Source organism: Indicator indicator, chromosome 1 (genome assembly GCF_027791375.1).
Source record: "Indicator indicator isolate 239-I01 chromosome 1, UM_Iind_1.1, whole genome shotgun sequence".
NCBI lineage: Eukaryota > Metazoa > Chordata > Aves > Piciformes > Indicatoridae > Indicator > Indicator indicator.
Genome location: NC_072010.1, coordinates 61911368 through 61932881, shown reverse-complemented (window position 1 = coordinate 61932881; position 21514 = coordinate 61911368).

The window sequence follows — 21514 nt, the reverse complement described above, 5'->3', positions numbered from 1 at the left end:
TTATTAGCTCTTTGCTGAGCCATGGCTTAATAAGTACTCACTTTAGAACTGCTGCCACTTTACCCTCAAATTTTCTCCTCTAGTAATGGATATAAAGAAAGCCACTCTTTTGTATAACACTAATAACCATGTTGCTGCATTTCCTCTCTTTTAGCTAATATTTCGAAGAATAAAATTGACCAAAAAATTTGTTTTATTTTTCTCTCTTCTGGTAGGATAAAGTATATAAGTGGAATTAAATAGAAGAATTGTAAACACAATAAATGAACTAAACATACATAGGAAATATGGTGAATAAATTTCTGAACTTACCTATGTGATTTTTTTTTTTTTTTAGACCTGAAGGAGGGTTTTGGCCTGAAAGCCTGTTAATTTCCACAATTATACCATTTTATTTAATAGAAGATATTACCTTACTCCATAAGCCTTGCCCAAACAATGTTCATGCTGCAACAGCCTACTCCTTCCTGACACAAATGTTTTAACAACGCAGCCTTAATTGGAATATACATGCTCCTTGAAAAATATATCATATCAAGAGCTATGTAATTACCACTCTACTCATCTACCTGCCATGAGAAACTCCCAGTGACACACAGGGCAGTAGTGAGCCCAGTTAAAAAATTCCCAAGTCCCATCTCAGAGTAAATCAAACATTAATTCAAAAATGCATTCCTGAAATACTTGCAACTGAAATTTACTTCTTCATTTTGGATCATGAAGTTCATAATTCTACTAAATATGCTCAGAAGTGAAGTGGTCTCATGAAAGAGATGTTTAAGCTTTGCTTAGAGGTTTACAGAAAGGCACCTACAAATTGATCCTACAGTGTAGGTATGGGCTGATATTAATTTATGCAACATTAAATTCATACAGTTTGGGTGCCTTTTTTATATCATCTTTGTGATTACAGCATTTATCCTGAGATGAGGGAAAACAGCTTGAAAAAACATTGAGCATATGTCTCAGCATACAAACCAAACCATCAGCAGTGAAGTATGGTGTGAGAGAGTTAACTAATTCATCTTTACAATCCTTGTGTAAGCAACCTTACTATTACAAGCACAAATCCAGGCTGCGCAGTGACTGGCTGGAAAGCAGCCCTGAGGAGAGGGACTTGGGGGTGCTGGTGGACAAGAAGCTCAACATGAGCTGTCAATGTGCACTTGCAGCCCAGAAAGCCAACCAGAGCCTGGGCTGCATCAGGAGAAGTGTGGCCAGCAGGTCAAGGGAGCTGATTCTCCCTCTCTACTCAGCTCTGGTGAGACCCCACCTGGAGTACTGCATCCAGTTCTGGAGCCCCTATTACAAGAGGGATATGGACATGCTGGAACGTGTCCAGAGAAGGGCCACCAGGATGATCAGAGGGCTGGAGCACCTCTCCTATGAGGACAGACTGAAAGAGTTGGGGCTGTTCAGTCTGGAGAAGAGAAGGCTCCGAGATGACCTTATTGTGACCTTCCAGTGTCTGAAGGGGGCCTACAAGAAAGCTGGGGAGGGACTTTTTAGGATATCAGGTAGTGACAGGACTAGGGGGAAAAGAATAAAACTGGAAGTGGGGAGATTCAGGCTGGACGTGAGGAAGAAGTTCTTCACCATGAGAGTGGTGAGAGCCTGGAATGGGTTGTCCAGGGAGGTGGTTGAGGCCCCATCCCTGGAGGTGTTTAAGGCCAGGCTGGATGAGGCTCTGGCCAGCCTGATCTAGTGTGAGGTGTTCCTGCCCATGGCAGGGGGGTTGGAACTAGATGATTCTTGTGGTCCCTTCCTACCCTGACTGATTCTATGATTCTATGGTTCTACACATATGGAAGAAATGCACCAGTTCTTTTGAAATACACTGATTCTGTGTATATGACTTCTAGATGAGTGTCCTACTGAAGAAAAATATTTAGAGTTTGAATTAATAAAATTAAAAAAAAAAAAGTTTGTTTTTTTTAACATCTTTCATGTTTTGGATGTTCAACTGAAATAAGAGTAGAATCCAAATCAGTTCATAGTTTTGCAAGATTGATCTCTGCTCTGTCTACAATCTAACACCACGAACCTGCAAAGAAAGGTTCTGCATGTTCCATAAATGTCAAAAGGTTTATTCATGGTGTGAATAGATATGCAAATACATGATCCTTTTCAGGCTTAGGGACTAAAATGGTTGCATTCATGGTTATCTTTGTCATTATTTTCCCATTTTACTTACAGTTTTAAAACTATTTTTTTTTAAACAATTCTCTATCAGATAATTTCCATCTGTCTTGGAAGATATACAAAGCTGTCAGGTTTTATCCATAGGCTCAAGGGAGATTTGCATAGATTGGGGAGAGATAGAAGGGCTTTTTTCATTCTCCCATTTTACATTCCCCAGATTTTCTTCTTTTTCTTTTTTTTTTTAATGACTTCCTTTTCCATTCTTTCACTCCCTGCATGAGGAACTTGATTTCCTCACTTTTCCAATCATCCCTGACCTTCTGTGCAACCATCAATGCTCTCTACTGTCTCTGTAGCATATGGTCAGAGACAGATACATATGGCAACAAGTTATTCTCAAGAAAATAATCATATAATAAAGGGGGTAAAGAACAATTAATTGCTAAGCTTCCATCTAAGACAAATCGCTTCAAAGCAGGAGGAAGGGACCAGGAGAAAATTACATAATAATCTAATCTGTTGAGGCATGTTATGAAAATAAGGCTAGATTGAGGTAGATAAGTAGACTGCATGTAAGGTGTATAATAGTGCTCTTTTCAGAAGGCGTATGAATAGGTTTTGTTCCTTGGAGAAAGAAAAAGGAAGAAAATCCAAACTCCGTCTGTGAGAAAACCTAAATGTGGAAGATTGGTACCCCAGGTAAAAGATTTAACAACAGAAAATACATCTTGAGAAATATTTCTCTTTACAAATGTTTCCCTACTTCCACATTCAACAATTTACACTGGTATAGAAAACTTTAGCCTGATGACAGCACCCTGTGTGTGCTACACTGACCCACAAGTCTGACTTTCTCAAGACTAAATTCCCCTTACCTCTTGGCTTTGCTCTGAACCATTCACAGGGAACTACAAGAACCGACAGGTCTCTAGTTCAAAAAAATATCCTCACTGAAATGTTGAAGGGACAATATAATAGACACATATACACATACACATTACAATCACACTATGGGTTTTAAAATTGTAGCTGGAGCATTATAAAGTTTTATCCTCAGTAATGGTAGTGGTATAAAACTGGTGCACACCATCCTGGCATTGAAGCAATTTTCTTCTCAAAAATGGCTATAAAATCAAAGCTCACTGTTTGGCTTATGTTGTCAGACTTCTAGCACTTCGTTGGTACTATTTACAATTATACACCTTCACTAACACAAAGAATTTATTGATATATGATTTGCATAAAGATGGACATTTCCTCATTCTTTCCCTGGACCCACCTAGCAAAATACTTTACATCATTGAACACCTCTGAAAAACCCATATACATGTGACCTGTTTCACTATAATACAGGATAACAGCGTGATGTTCTGGTGTTCATATGATTTTACTCTTCTGTACTGATTTACAGACAAGGAACACATTGCTGTATAATTTTCACAATCAAGAGTAATCTTCTCTGTGTGAATAATTTCTGTTACCAAAATAATGGGCCTTTTTCTCCTTATTGTGAGATTTTTTTCAGTGTAGATAAGCTTTCAGTATTTCAAAATAGGAACCCAGAGATTGACTCAGGCAGCTAATCTTTTTGTAAAATGAAAATAATTCAAATTTGCTATTCTCTCTGTGACCCTGGCATTTCTCTTTTATTGCCAATTGGATGAGAGATGTCAAATTCTTGTTCCTTTAATGTCCATCACTGGATTGAATATGACACCTTTCGTGTGTATTTAGTGTTGGTCTGCTATTTATGTTTACTGCAAATCTACAGAGCAGTAACTACTGCAACAGAATAATGTCCACTGCCTGGATATAATACATCCAGCAAGACAGACATGTTCAAAGAACAACTCCCTGTTAATATCTGTCAAACTACTGAATGATGAGATCTAACAGAAATCTGTTCTTCAGTCTTTTATAGGTCATGAGAGTGATTTGTTTCCTGGGTGGAAAAGACATTATTTTTCATCTGATTATGGGTGTAGTTAATGATATAAGGATGTAGTTAAGCATATAAGCTTTTTTTCTGGAGTCATGCTCCTGCGTGAAGAAGGAATAAGGTGAAAAGCAAGATGAATTTCAGATAAGGTCAGCTACATTGTTGCTGTTACTTTTCACATGAAATCAATTAAGAAATTTGCAAAAATTATCATTCTTTCTACATGACTTTTTACTATAGTAATTATTGCACACTTTTTCAAAGGATCTTCAAAGACATCCACAAGGTATGTGTTTAAAACAGAATTTCATTCATTTTCATATTCATATTCATAAACTTGTTCTTCCTTCAGCAGATATTTCAGTGGGAATAGAACACTCTCAGTGCCTTGGAGGAAACTTCCTGAAGCACTGAGTCACTGGAGAGGATTTATGTATGTTTCTCACACTTTTTCATATCCTTTCTCCAAGTCACATGTATATGACTTCATTTTTTAGGTAACTGACATTGTGATAGGAAACTACATTTCCCAGAACGGTCTTTTAAGCTTTGTGGGATATTTCTGAATGTTGTTCCAGATACATGTTTCAGAACACTGACATTCAGAAGGATATGAATATAGCAATAATTACATCTTTAAGAAGTCTCTTTTGAAAGCTTGCTTACCACACACACCATGATAACTGGAAGCCTGATCTGGTAAAATGAGTGCGTTCCAGCCCCTAATCCAACAAAATGCTTAATCATAACAACCAAATTTGACTTGAAACAAACATCACCTCAGATGGCAGTCCAGAAAAACAAGTCTCTGCAGATCTTGAAAAGCCCTATTGTAGAAAAGCAGTGTAACTTTTACATGCTCCAAGCTAAGCACACATCAAAGTGGATTAGGTCAAGAGTGCTGGATGCATTGGAAAATTAATTTAATAACTGACTAGTAAAATTGTCAGTCTTAATTTTATAGCTGCATATGGTCAGCTTAAAAATTCAGTGATCAGTAACAGGAGACTTCAGAAGACAGACCTATCACAAAATAAATTGACTTGATGCCTATCCTTCTTTTGGTGTCCAAACCAGCTGTTGGATGAATTATGACATGTATTTAATTCCACAGTTTTGGGTAGGAAAATAAGAGCAATCAAATTGGACTATATCAATGGATTGGTTAATATGATACTATGTCTCCACTTATGATCACTAATAGATAAATAACATTGTGTTTAGGATAATGAATTTCAGCTCAGTTTCTAGCAATCCAAGGGTTAGGAATTTCTTGAGGCAGCATTTCTATAGAGTTAGGTCAGGCAGCCTTTGGTGTTTGGGATAGTTTTTTTAATAAATTTATTTTTATTAATTTTTATCATACTGACTTTTGACAGCTGTATTGATATTGTCATCAACACAGTTCAGGAAAACTGCTATCAAGATGATTATCACAACTCATGTCAAAAAAGTGAAGTATAGCAGTACTGTAATTTCAGTATGTAAGTACAAAATGCAGTGCAGAGACATTCCTTTGAGGCAGCTTTATAAATTTGCATGGTTATTTAATTCCTTTGTAGCTAACATGAAAGAGACCAGAGAGCTGCTGGCAAACAAAAAAAAAATTTCCTCAAGAGAGGATTTTCACACATTTTGTTATGAGAACGTCACACCTAAAAGGATTACATGTTGCATCCAAACCCAGCTACCTGATGTTTTTCTCAACATCTCTGTAAGGCTTTCTTCCACCCTACCGTTTGCAGTTGAACCTGTCATCACATCACACCTTTATGTCTGCAGCATTATGTTCTCCCTAAGGTAGGTATTTCTCAATTCAGTCTGTGCAAACTGAGATCAGTTTGTTGGATGAGCAGCACATCCATCTTCTTGGAAATGTGACATAGAATCATAGAATCAAGAAGGTTGGAAGAGACCTCAAGGATCATCGAGTCCAACCTATCACCCTAAACCTCATGACTATCTAAACCATGGCACCAAGTGCCACGTCCAATCCCCCCTTGAACACCTCCAGGGATGGTGACTCCACCACCTCCCTGGGCAGCCCACTCCAATGGCCAACCACTCTCTCTGTGCAGAACTTTCTCCTCACCTCCAGCCTAAACCTCCCCTGGCGCAGCTTGAGACTGTGTCCTCTTGTTCTGGTGCTGGTTGCCTGGGAGAAGAGACCAACCCCCTCCTGGCTACAACCTCCCTTCAGGCAGTTGTAGACATGGTTTTCTTCTTCCCAGCACACCAGACTAACCTGTTACAACACACTAACAAAAGTGTAAAGTTTTACCGCTCCCTACTACTCATCTACCTTTATCTTCTCCACCATTTTGTCAGTGACAACTCATCACTATTGTGTTTCATAGAATTGTAGAATCACAACATTTTCCCTGTGTCCAGTATACCTTCCCTGCTATTTGGGAAAGACAACCTTTCCAAAGCTCAGGCTTCACAGCTAGATTTCCCCACATTTAAACAGCCATTGAAGCACTATAAGTCTTCTGACATTCCTGAATAGAACTGGTTGAGAGAATGCACTATGCTGAAGGACTAATCAAGACAAAAGTCACAAGTCTGGTAGAAAATAAGTATTTTGTCCCCTTTTACCATGTCCTCTATATGTAAGTTGGATGTTCACACACCTACATCATCTGCTTATGGTGTTCCAGAGTTTTTGTAAGTGGTTTAGAAATAGTAGAAAGGACATAATGACAATATATAGTATTTGAAATTATGAGAAAAGGGACATTTCAATCTTTCATTTTGGGCTTCCAAAGAATTCTGTGCTAGATCTCTAGAGGTACGCTTTCTGAGACCTATTTATATACACAAACTAAGAATTAACAATAGTTATACAATTTCTGAAATAATATCTCTGGTCAAAACCATGGTTTTGACAACATGGAAATTACACACACCTTTCCAGAGATTTTGTTGTCATTTCCAAAACTCAAAAACCTAAAAGCAACAATATGATAGTTTCCAAAATAATGCTTAAAAAAAAAAAAAAAAAAAAAAACACAAAACCAACAATTCACACTTTTAAATTATCAGAAGAAATAAACCTTTCCCAGAAATGATGCTACAAAGTAACGGAGGGAAGTCAGAAAGACTGGAAATAGAACTCATCTGTACCAGGTGTATAACAGTGCCATCCAAAGGCTGCAGAAAAAATTTGCAGGAATAAAGACAATACCAGTCAGTTTAGAAACTTCTAACATATGCCTTTAAAAAGCTATGTTTCATCTCTCAATACCATGTCTGCATGCCTTGGAGGTGAAAGGCCAGAGGATAATCTTCTGTACTGTGCCCTGGTTTGAGTTTCTGAAAACATGTTAAAGTCTCAACAGGATTATCTCTGTTTAGCCTTAACCCTACCCCATGGAGAACACTGCTTTGTAGAGACCTTAGCAAAACTCATGTGATGAGGCCAGTGAAGCTTCTTTGGATCTTAGCTAGTTGTTGAGAAAGAGCTGGTTTTGCTAATATGTCATATTACATCATTATATAATAATAGCAATATTGGAGCAAGTTCATTGCTGACCAAACAGATCTGTATTATCCAAATCAGAAATGTGACCCATGTTATATTTTCTACATCTGTTTTTCTTAGTAAGCATGTAGGTAGGTGGGTAGGTAAGTAATGCTATTCTCTTCCTTACTCTATCACCCACTTTTATAACTTATTTCATCAAGGTTCCTGTCTACTTCCTCCCTGTCAGTTTTATCAGACATAACATATTTTATAAAGCAACTTTTAAAAAAGCTTTTAAAAAATAATGAGAGATACTTTCACATTGAGAAAACTTCACAACACTCATGCTTTCACTGAAGACCACACTCTAGTTATATGTCTATTTGCCATGTACATGTATGTGTTTTCAATTTGCACACAATAGTAACAGCAGCAAGAGCCAACAGATTTAGCACTTGCATCTTTGTCCTTGCAAAAAGGACACTTCTCTTGCTATCTCCTCTGTGTTTCAGGTTAGCAAATTCTATTGACAAGGTTTTCTATTTGGATGGGCTGTTTGCATTAAAAGGGGAAACAGTTGTCAAAGAAGTCATCTTAACAGATACACGAAACTACAGAAAGCTTATCACGGATTAAACTTTGCATCACTTTGTCTGATGTAAAAAGGAGATAATAGGAGACATGGGGATATATGCAATGGAAAGAAACAATACAGAGTTTCTTAGGGGTTAATCCAGGTCTGGAGATGAATACAACAGAGTTAATCTGACCAGAAGAGGCTTTAGGCTAAATTCTAGGGGGAAACTTGTCACTTTATGATCCAGTTGTACTAAATGAAAGGCTTTGTTTACAAAGAAGATTTTGAATCTGGGATCCATTGGGGCAGAAGTTACCTCCACGATTTCTTCCTTGTTCAACACACCAGGGGACTTGTAGTCTGGTAAATGATTTTTTCAAAGATCTTCATTGTTACCTTCTTTATTCTTTCTGAAAAAAAAAGAACAAGTGTTACAAAAAAACATACTTAAGAAAGCACACAACTTTGACCTAAGGGCAAGAAGTCTTTGATGATAAAGACTTTGCAGTTTGTTTGCCAATTTTAGACTAAACACTAGTAATCATCTTGTTTAGTTCTACAGAAGAAGACAAAGCAAAATGATAAATCTTTGTAACTTAATCATTAGGCATTTATCAGATTCAAGTTTTATTGATTCTCCAAAATGAAAATGTAATAAGCAAATAAATTAGATTACAGCTTAGAGGAGACAAATTCTAAAATAAAATATAAAGGGTAAAAATTTTATAATCAAAATTTCCCCACAATTCTGTCATTAGAAACTCCTCTGTAGTATTTTAAATTCCCTTGTATGTGAAGAATCATCAGAATTAACGTATGTCTTCACTAAGAACAGAAAAAGAAATATAGTCACATGGATTTATTTATCACACTAATAATTAAAATTTTATTTTGATGTAAGTTCTTAATATAATGTTACACAGATGGAAATCCAAAACTACAGATGTGACACTTCAGTTGAGAAAAAGTCTTAAAGAGATATTAGTCTAAAAGTTACTAGGCTTGCTTGTGTTGCATATTTTGTGCTTTTGCAATCAAATATTAATTAGAATATTATTTTCCAAAAATACTTTTTATCCTGTACATAACTAACAAAAATAAAGAACTGAGATGTCACTGACTCATGAAACATGAGTTCTGGAGACTAAAATCCCCGATTTTGTAAGAAAGCTTGAAAGGTGTAAAGAACTTCAAAAGAGCAAATGGTTGATTATTCTGGAACTTGATATACATACTTGAGTAGCACATTCTTCCCAGTTTGGGCAGCCCTTGTCACATATGTAAACACTTCTATCTTTTGGCACCTCTTTTGCATACACAAATGTCAAAGTACATTTGGTAATTACAAGGCAGGATCTTGTCTTCTACAGTGCAAAACCAACTCTTTTAAGGAACTGAAAATCTGAGGAAAATATTGTATAATATTCAGGAGAAGACCAGAGTTCAGGTATGGATTGAAAAATCAAAAGAGAAACATCAGACTTGGTCTTTCTTCCAAGTAAGTGGTTGGGGTATTTTCTCTTGTTAGAAATCAGAAACTATTTTTTCACAATAAAGAGACACAGTTTACACCACTCTTCATGGAATTAAACATATCACACTCACTGGCAGGAGTGACCCTAATACAGCAAGAGGAATGGAAAGAGTCCTCCTTGTGACACCTTTATACTGACCCTACAGGCAGTCTTCATCTCCTCAGCTCATGATCCCTCTTCTTTGGGACAAGGACAGACAATAAAGGGTGAGGACTATAGCCTGACTAGAAGTGTGCTGTTTCTCATAGTTAATTAATTTCCTTTTCCCTGCAACAGCTGAATAAATTGTTTGAACTGTGCTTTTAACCCATGATTAAATGAGTCACCAGGTATGGACATTAACAATGATATAATCTCTAAACACAAAGGTTATAAACTGAACTACATCAAGGACTTTAAATAACTCACCAGAGCAAAAAGATATCATCTAAGACAGATATCAAAGCAACAAATGGCTGATATGTCTTAGGATCCAGGCTCCAGGATTAAGCTCATAGTTTAAGAGCCTAGTAAAATGGGAGCAAGGCGAGGGTGGTAGCAGGAACCTATTTCTTGCCTGTTAGGAAGATCAGTTACTAGATCCATTAAAAACATTTTTTTTCAATGTTTTTTTAACTCATTTATTTACCAAATAATCCATCATAAGGTAATGTGTCACTGCCTTTGCAATTTCAGTAGGTTTTTAGGCAAAATATACACAAAATTACTTTGTGAACCAGTAAGTGGTCAGAACAGTTGCTTCCATGTGGTAGCTATGTCCTCCATTTATCTCTGTGCTCAGATAGCTAATTCTAACCCCTTCTTATGTTCTTTCTTATCCCCATTTACTTGACAGACACCTATGTGACCAAGTTAGCCAGATAAGTGAGTTTGGGTAATTCCAGAAAGTTAAATGAGTTAAAACTTTGTTCTGCTGTTAGACCAAAATCTAAATAAGTTCGGAAATCCTTATTTATTCTTCAGCTGTAAGACAAAAAACACATTAAGGAAAATCTGTGGAGGTAAGAACAGAAAAATATTGAGACATTCAGAATACACAGTAGTGAAGATTGAAGTATTATTATAGATTCACTACTACACTATTATTATAGATTCACTACTATAGATTCACTACCTAACTAGAATATTCTACCACTTTTAATTACTTCTGACTCCTCTGTTGTTGGCATAGATATAGTAGTGTAATGAGCTGAAAGACAAATAAACAAAAAAACAAACCACATGAAATATTGCTGGCTTGTTTATGTGCAAGAGACATAAAAGAGATTTTCTGTAACAACCATGGGTAAACTAGGGTTTGTTATACAACCTGTTGTCTCATTTTCCCTCTTTTTTACCCTCTTCCTCTCCCACCTTTTTCGTGACATTTCCATCTATTCAGGATCCTTTGCAATCACTATTTCCAAGGGAACCTGAGCTCTATATGGGAAGAAAGGCAAAGAGGTATGGTGAGTTGTCTTCCAGTAGAGAATTAGTGGTGTCTAGTGCAACAGAGGTGGAGAATGAGATGAAAGAGAATTGGGGAAGTGGCAAAAGGAACAGGTGAGGTGTAGGCACCAGCAGCACGTTTATATTACATGCTAAAACTTCCAATAAATGAATTAAGATCCTGCACCATGACCACCCTGCAGTTAGAGAAAACAGATTTCCAGCTTGAGGTAGTTGTCACAGCAGGTCACTAGCACAGCCAAGGAAAACTAAGAGAAGACTGTGTGAGCTGGCAAGAGACAACAGGATAATTAAAAAAAAAATCAGAACATGTACAAGCATTGAATATGTTCTGATTTTCTAGAACAAGACATGTTTTGTGGCTCTGGGGATGTTCCAGCCTAAGATGGTCTGTCTTTTCTCATGGCCACACAGACACTAATTCTAAAAATTCTACTGCTCTTGAGAGACCTAAGCTGGTCCCCAGGAAAGGACAGTATGCTGGGACAGCATTGGAGGGTTGGAGTAGGAGATGGTGGAGGCCATGAACTACCTGCTAGTCAACTGGGGAAAGAAAAGCATCTGGGATTGAGGACACACTTATTGATCATAAGAAACATGTCTTGCAACAGATTTTGATCCTGGCAGCCACGTGATATCTAGGACTACCACCCAGCTTTGTTCCAGTCACCTGAAAATACATTTAGGGAAATCATCCACACATGAAAAATTAATTTTCTAAAGTGAGTACAGGTTTCTGTGGTGATGCAATCAACGCTAGGACAGATAAAGCAGGTTCATTTCACAGACGAACTCATTAAGCTTACTAGAATACCTTGGAGGCCTGTGATCAATCTACCTGGAGCTAGCCTGGTCACTGTCATGTCCACACGAGATTGTGGCATAACTAATGATGTCAGTGTGAAATTCAGTCTGAGCTAACATGGAAAAACTCCTATCTCATCTCTCCATAAATCATAATTGTCAAAATATTAGTAATGCTGTGCACAGGTGCCGTGCTGTCTGTTCAACTCCTTTGTCACCAAACAGTATCTCCTTTAGGAACATGGTCAGTAATGCATGGTCCACCAGGAAGGACAATGACTGAGCACACCACGTTATCTAAAGGAGTGAAAAACATCTGATACACATCTCAGCATGTCATGGAGAGCCTTTGACATGATTCCTCCTTGCTTTACACTTTGGTAAAGGCATTTGAGGATATGTATAAAATGAGAAGTGGGTGGCAAACTAAGTAAAGATGGTAAACAGTTACATTTGCTTCACGGATGTGTATACAATCTTCTTGAATTTAGGGCAGAGCAAAACCATGTCACTAGAGTTCTGAAAGATCCTAAGGTAGGCTCTGAATGCACTAACAGCAAGGAATACATTTTGATTGGGGCTTCTGGGAAGTCATTGACAGGAACTAAACAAAAAAGTATGCTTTTCTATCTTCTGCCATACAGGGAGCTGTTTATATGTCACATTCTAACAGCCTCCAATACCTCTTAAAAGTTTTTGTTAGAAAGACCTTTTCTGGTTGAGATGTAAGACTATTACACAAAAGATACAAAAGAATTGATTCTCTTTTTCCCTGCTAACTTTACTGAAAAGCAAAGAAATCACCCTAATTTGCATCAGCATATGCAAAGGTGGAATCAGCCAAAGAATCCTGATCCAACCACAAACATATCAGCAAGGAAAAAAATCTTACAGAGAAAACAAACAAGCACATATGAAGCTATAAACCAAAGTGCTGTATGTCTCAAAACACATGTGATGTCCATCTGTTGGGTTTTTATGTTATTGGTTGTTTCTTTTTTTAGCCATGGATGAGTGAGCAAACTGAAAGCCTTGATGGGCAGATAAGAGTTGAAATGGAAAAGGACAGTAAAGTTAAGATGAGTTAAAAGCTCTTTTTGACCCTATCCTTAACACCATCTCCCCAAATGCTTCCCCTGTGAACTTTTTGTGTTGTATTCAGTTTGCTGAAATAGGGGATAGAGAGGCCAAGCCAAGGATCTATCCCGCTTCATTGAGTAAAGCTAGTCTACCACAGAAGGTGATGGGTTAGAAGTTAATACAAATGACAGTTCTAAGACAAAGTTAGCCAGCGCCTTCCTGTGGAGCCCAGTGCCAAGAAGGGGACCCCCTGCGGATCTCACTTCTTTACATTTCTGTAGCGGTTTGAAAGGGGGAATGGGGGGGGTGCACAAAAGCCATAACAATTTCCTTTTGCTCTCCTTCCCCTTATCTGCAGGTCCTGCCAGGCCAGGCCAGTGGATCCTTATTAAAATACAATGTACTGTCACTAATAGAAGTGAGCAAAGCCTCATTAGCACAAGGGTTAGAAGAGGACTAGCTCTAATTACAGCTCACTTAGAAAAGACAATCAAATGAATAGATAAACCCTTCAAGAGAGAAGTATTTATTTATTTATTTATTTATTTATTTATTTATTTATTTTGCATTTGGCCAAGAGTGGATTTCTTTTATACACTTCTTCAAAAGGAATCAAATTCATCTATTGACATTTTTTTTCCTACAGAAATTCTTTCATCATAGTTTCCACCACAGGATATTAAAGTGGTCTGGGTGGGTGGCTAAGGGGTGGCTCGTGTTATTCATGCCCATGTTGGCCAGAAAAGGCTCACTCTACAGCATTTACTGCCTCCAGACGAAGATACAGCTGGGGAGGGTAGACTGTTCATTCAGATGCATCACATAGGAACTCTCCTTTCCTTGAGCACAATTGGTAATCAAATGGTCCTCTGCAATGTTTGGAGCACAGCTGTCACAAAGGTGGCAGATTACTTCTTCTCCTCTGGGCAGACGTATCAAGAAAATATTGAGAATTATAATGAGCACTGTGAGTCAAAAATGTGCCTTAAAAATAGAGATTGTAATGTTCATATCTTTGATTTAACCTTCTAGCCTCCCTCCAAGGGTGGAGTGAAGAATACAGATATAAAGCGGTTAGGAATGAAAAATTTTTTGATGAATTTTTCATAGTTTTGTGGCAAATGCCTCAGATTTTGTAAAGCTGTACAGAATGTTGGTTTTTTTTACCACACAAAATTTTAGTGCAATTCTTTTAAATTAATTTTTAGCAGTAAAATCCCCCCAGCAGCAAGTCGCAAATGAACTGGTTCTGAGTTCCTGACAATGACATCTAAATTCTCCCAAGTTTTGCCTCTTAGAATTTTATCCTGTGCTTGTAAATTCTCTCATGTCTACAGAAATATTCATCAGATGTCCGTACAACAGTTGCCATAAGATACATACATGGACGATATTTTCTAAACACAGTTTGTTATTTTGTTGTGTCGCATGTTAGTTATCAATCTTATTTAGCATTTTTGTAGGTTTTATGCCATGTCATCAGTAGATGAATTTACCAGAGCAGATGTTACAAAGTCATTATGTCAGAGTCATATTGCAAATTATTTGGAGTTTTCTAGATTAAACCAGTGGTCTAGTGAAGACGGATCTTTGGTCCTGACAGTGCACTTTACTGGCTGAAAATAAAAAACTCAAGGAGACTTTTTCTAAGTCTTATCCATTACTTGGCTGTTGGTTTATGCTGTGCTATCACATTGTCTGTACATGAGGTCAGACTACCTTCTTTCATCTAATTTTGGAAGCCTACAGACTGGTTTTCTTAAGTGCAGCTAAGAAAAAGCTTTGCAACAAAGAGGGTGAAAATATCACAGCCACAGTCCCCTTTCACTGATTTATAGACTGCTTGCTACATGAAAGGAAGAGGGTTGGTTTTCTTTTGCAGCCTTGCTGTGACACACAAAGAGAAGAACTACCTCTGTGTTCCCACCTTGCTTCTTCACCACTGCACCAGTGCTACCACCAACTTTGCTGATCAAATGCAACCTAGTCTTTTTGCAAGAACTACGAGAGGTGGGGTGTTTGTTGTTATTTTTCTCTAATGTGAAAAGTTATGAGACTTTCCTCCTAAGAAGACCAACATACTGCAGGAGACTTGAATAATCTGAGTGGTCATCTATGACAAATAATATTCTTACCTAAAATTGTGCCTTATGACAGAATTTTTACAGAAAAGAGTAGATTAATTTTCCTTTTAATGCAATTACTGCACATAATAATTCTAGATATAAACTATTTTTGTTGATAATAATGGTGTTGGCATTTCAAAAGTTGTCTTTTGGACTATTCTGGTCTTTAAGTTATTCAATGGCTCTCAAAATCAGTAGGCGAAACACATTTAACTGACTGGATGTGAAGTGAAACAAAACTGATTATATATGATTATCAAGCAACGTCTCACTAATAAATGGAGTTCTCTATATGAAAAAAATATTGCACTAGGACTTCAATGAACTGATCTAGCATCTCTAAAGAAAACAGATGAAAGTCATGAAAGTAGCTTGTAACCATTGAAGGCATTGTGCCATATACCTTTTCATGAACTCACAAAGTAGAATAATTTCTTGCAATGTCACCTCCAACACTCCCTGCTATCTAGCTATGAACTATTCATTTCTTTATTCAATACATAAATTTAGATATTGATTTTAATGTAATCATCATTGATAAGGCTTCTCCCGTTTTTACTGTTCATAGTGAATTCTTTCTTCCTGCTGAGGTTTAATGAAAAATATCAAAACCAAACCCATGTTTGGTTGAAGTTAAGCTTAATGCAGCAGATGAACAATACTAGGTGAACACAAAACCATGGGCAACAGCATTAGCTGGGAACCTTAAGATGACCACATGTTCATAACGAAAGAGCCCAAAATTCAATTGTTTTTCTTTAATTATAGTTATATTAAATTCTGCTGTATAGTCTACCATGAATTATGTCTGAATTATAAAGTCTGAACACAAATGGTCTTGAAAAAAGGGAGAGACAGATCCAAAAAAAAAAAAAAAAAAAATTCATTCTTGGTCAAGTAATAAGAACCTTCTTTTAAGTTAATTTGCACTGTATATTATCTATCAAAAGTCAGAATATGATATCAACAAAGGGTTTTATCTTTAAACAGTAGGCTATTAAACATTTTTCTTTTGTGGAAAACAATTTTGCAGGCTTTTTTTTTTGTTATTATTTTCAGGACAGATTCTCAGCTGGTGTCTATTAGCCTCATACTGTTGATTTGAGAGGATCGAAGAGGGTTTTCACAGCTTTGAAGAAGAGATTGATGCATTCATCTTACTGAGAAAGCTGATATTTCTCATTATAATGTTCACATAAAGATATGTCCTACTTTATATATTATTTTAAAGCTATTTTTTAGTATGCAGTTTTCCATAGATCTCCCTGACACTTTTGCTGCCATCAAGAATAAAGAACTGGAACAGAATGTTAGCATCTGTGAATCACTATCACTCTACAATGATCTTTAAAGATATAAAGGACAGAGCTTTCTTGAGCACCTTAAATTCCACCAGAAGACAACAAGAATGTGAAAACTTTTGGCATATTACTAGGGAAATTCAGCACTTCAGAACTTGAACTGAAATGTAGAAACTTTGTCATTTATTTTGTATTACTATTATTACTATCTTTTAGAGGCACCAAAACTACCTCCACTCTTTTCAAACTGTGGGTGGCATCACACATTTGGATTTACACTTGAACTAAGTATAAAGGAGAAAGCAGAACAAATTACCCCTTTTATGTTTATAAGATTCTCAAAAAACTCAACTAGGTAATAATGCTCCTATATCTTTTTATTTTTCTCTACATTGCTATCAAAATAGATAACTGCAGGAATAAGTTGGCCTTATCTTGTAGAAAAAAATTAAAATGAGAGTGCAAAAAAAACTCTTTATCAGACAGTCTGAAACATCAGGTATGATCAGCAGGAATCATGACACAGGAAGAATGCCAGCAGTTCAGAACCTAAAAATATCTTTACTCTTCCACTTTGCTGTGGTCCTATTATAGCTTAAACAACAGTCGCTGTATTTTTGTCTCTATAACCTTTAGCTTAATAGCTGTCTGTAAAGACTTCCTTTAAATGCAAATATACTCTTTACAGAAAAAAGTCATAACCCTGTACTATATCACAGACTGTACATTCAGAAAGAGGCTATCAAATCCTATGAAGCTATGTCCATAAAAACGTAAATAAATGTAAAATCAGGTCCAGTGTATTTGAATTCTGAGTAACATTTAATGGCTTACATTTTGCAATATTAATAAAGTGTTATATGCAAAACGCAAAGGTGTTCTTATTTTAGAAGTCATGTCAAATTATTGCAGTCTCCTTGGGGAAAAAAATTATTTCTTTCTGATATAATTTGTCAATAGAAGTATGTGGCAGAGATTGGAAATTTTACACAATGCCTCACTTTTTGTGGGGATCTAATATAATTGATATCCTTTAACTAATATCCTTCAGTTATCGAAGTATAAGGATCTGCAGTACTGAGCCAATCTGAACCATGCTTGCAAATTGCCTGGCATGCAGAGGTAAATTACATTGTAAACAAACCAAGAACGTAATTATTCCCAGAGGTACCCACAGCTAGGCATAGGTAGTGCATTAATTTGAAGGGGACATATGAACCAGGATCCAGGAGCATCCCAGCCTTCCCCAGTTGTCAGCAGTCTGTAGCTTTTGCTGGTATGCAGCAAAAATGTAAATCCCTCTTTATGCCAGACACAAAGTTGCAACAGTACGAAGGTTATAATTTCTTGTGCTGCACATGCCATTCTCTAGTTACATTAAATCCTACACAGCTGTCATTAACTATTTGTCCAGGGCTGACTCATGCTGAGAAAGAAGTCAGCATAAGTGAAAGCACAAGAGCAATTACAATTTCAACTAGGCAGAAGAAAGATAAATCGAACTACTGTGCTTCAGCAGTACTACTGTGAAAAACATTGTCCTTATTATAATGGTTTTCTCACAATCCCAAATAAATGGAACTCCGAATTTGGATTTTTCAAGTCTTAAGTGCAGAGAAAGGCATTCAACCATAAATATTCTACTCAGTTACTTTCAAAATAGTGCAAAAAAAATATAGTACATGCATACAGATATATGGAAAAGACAGATTTTGTGACTTAGTAACTAAACCTGGACAGTGGGCCCAATCTCAAAAATTACAGTTGTCTTTCAGATAACATAAACTCACTGTGAACCTCTCCTCACCCACTGCCCATGAGTTTCACATGGCATTTGGATGCCAAGAACATCACATACCTGCAGAGCTGATTGGCCTGGGCAGGGTTGCTGTCCATACTTTTGCTACCTAGAGCTGCACACTTGCTTGCAAGTCAAATACCATAGCTAGCTTGTAGTTTTTCTGCCCCATGTACAGCATGCGTCATAAAACCACGTGGTCTTCCCAGCAAGTTGCTACATTTACTTTACATGATAGATATTGTTGTACAAAGACTTAAGACAGCTACAAGGAAAGGGAATCTAAAGGAGAGAGGTTTTCTATTTTGTGTGGTTTTGTGTTTGTTTTTTCTCTTTTTTTGTAACCCTAAGTAAATCTTTGTCTTTACTGGATGGCAGGGAGGAAAGACTTTATCAAAATAAGGTAGACTGAGAGATTTACCCGGCCACTAAAGCAACTCAGTCGTTATATTTAACCTTATCAATATCCTGAATGTCAGTCAAACAAGGCAGCTAGAAAATTTCTGTAAACAGAATAGGGAACAACAGGAAGGATGTGATAATCTAAATTAGAAAATTGATCATCCAAAATAGCTCTTTCAAATGGAAAAGGACAAGAAAAAGAAAAAAGAGGATATCAACAGCCAGTTATTCTCCCCCAACCCAAAAAAAAAATTAAAAAAGGGTTTTCCCTCTGTATCTCTTTCATGTGCACCACAGTGTTTCTGCAAACAAAAATAATAAGGGCTCTCAGGTCCTTCAAACAAAGTGAAACACAATCCCTTCACAGAGAGGGCATCAATAAATGAATGGAGTTGCTCGGTCTGTTTGGAAGAGCAGTATCAGCTATGCTTGGGGATCTTAATAATACAGCTTATTAAGAACTAGACCAGTTGAGTTGATTTGTTTTTTCCTGTAACACCTGAAGCAACAGAAGTGCAATGAGAGCACAAGAAATGTTTTTTCTTATATGAGACTTTGAAAATCATTTTTCCATCCTTGGCAGCACCCTGTCAGTCAAACTCCACAGGAGAGGAAAGAGCTGTCTTGCCAACACATTTTCTGAGAGGAAAGCAGTGGAGCTGCATGTTACAGAGAAATTAATATGCCATTGAGAGTAACCTCAAAAAAAAAAAAACAAAAACAAAACCAAATATGATTTATCAGTTTCCGAAATTACCTTTTTATTATGGGAATTTCATTTTCTTAGCATATCCACAGCCTGTACTCTAGTGGGTGTAAAATCCAGATGCATGTTTTTTTGTACTTTTTAAATCATTCTTGCTTATCTAGATGTACAGATTTTTAAGGCAGGAACATTATATAACCAATTGTTTCAGGCTGTTCTCACACAAATGGCACTTGCCTGAGCTGACAGACATTACCGCAGCAGAAAAACAAAACAAAACAAAACAAATCAAAACATGCAACACACACCAGACCTCTATCTGGTTAAACAAACACAGCTTAATTCAGAACAACAGGCCCTCTCCTATATCAAACAGCTAAGAGCAGGCCTCTGATTTTTGAAACAGTAAAAACTATAGCTTTATCAGTAATTTATTCTTCTTTATTTTATTACAGGTAAATCATAATTCAAGCTTATCTCGATTTCCAACCTCCTTTTCACAAGCGGTTATTTAGACTGAGATCCCAAGTTCAATCTTTCACTATAAAACAGCTTTAAATTACACATCAAATTAAATAAACTGGGGAAAGCCTACTGCTTGGCCTCAGCTCCTGAAAAAATGCAAAATCTTGGAAACTGACTACAAATTACAGGTGAAAAATATTGGGAAATCTAAATCCTAGAAATTCAGAGGCAATACTTTAGCACTGAGCTGTTATAACACAAGATCATGTTCCCTTATTCTCCACATATTTTTTCAGTGACTCTACTACATCAAAAATTAGTGCTGCAATTTTAATGCTGATTAGAGTATGTAATTTGGTGAAAAAACAAACAAACAAACAAACAAACAAACGAGATCAGTAGACTGAACCTCTGAAGCCTTCCTACTCAAGGGATTTATTTCAGACTAACCTAGTCCCCTGAACTCAATATTCTATTGTCAAATATAATTCAAAGATGTCCCAAAAAGGAGTCTACAACCTTATGGCCTAGTTGTGATCTGGAAACACTGAGAGAGAGCTTAGACTTGCTGTCTTTGGTTCAGTTTCTTTAAATACATGCAATATGGGAGACACTATAAATTATTTTTGTCTTTCCTCACATTACAAAATCAACTACTGCATTTTAAGATCTAGAATTATGTAGATTGTTTGTAAAAATACTTTCATTCTGCCACAAGAGCATGTTACACCACTATATGGAGAAGTATGCCCTATAAGTTTCTTTTCCTCCAATAGCTTTTCAACTTCCAAATACTCAAGCTTGCTCCCAATAACTTGCTATACTACTGTTTCACCAGAGTGGGGTGACCCCAAGATTTCAATTCAAGCAATAGCACTTCTGAAGGAGTGAAGTTATCTGCAATTTTGGTAGTATATATAAAGCTGTGATATATAACTTGGTGATCCCATTCGTTTCTCAGTAAGTTATTCTGTGAGAAGTTCATTCCCCAAACCACTGTTTCCTCATAGACAAAGATGTTGGGGTTTTTATAGATAGACCACATAGGTAACTCAAGATAAAGCAATGCTTATTGTTAGTTTTAACATCTGCAATGCAATGTGTTTCCACAATAACCATTTGTCATTATTGCTTCAACACTGATAAATAGGACATTATTAACATCTAGTTGCTGTTTACTTACATACCAAAGCACGTGTCACCCTTTTTTTTTTTTTTTTAGATTGCAACTGACAATAAATGAGGAAAGCAATAAAATTGGGAATAGATATTTTATGAGTTGTAGTTTGTGAGATCAGTCACAGAATGTAAGAAAGACAGTTTAGTTTCTTTTGTTTGTTGTGCTTTGCTTTGGTTTTGTGGCTGTTTTTTTTTTAATTTTACTTCTGGAAGTTCAGAATGTAAAAAAGAGATCGGGGCTTTGATTAAAAATTATTTTGGTAGATAAACCTTGCATAATACTTCACGACAAAACAACTGTCTTTTGTTTTAAAATCCTATAAAATTCTCCCAGATTTTCTTTTTAATTTAATAAACATTTAAATTAAAATTTTCAATATAGAATTTATTCTGTATTTAATATCAATAGACTTGAATAATTCAATTCTTAGTATCTTACTGCTACTTGCAAAATTAAGTCAAAATATTTGAATCTGAGAGGCTAGGGGTCATGAGCACAGCATTTTTTTATCCATGAAGTCAATGCTTGAGATGAGTATGCTATA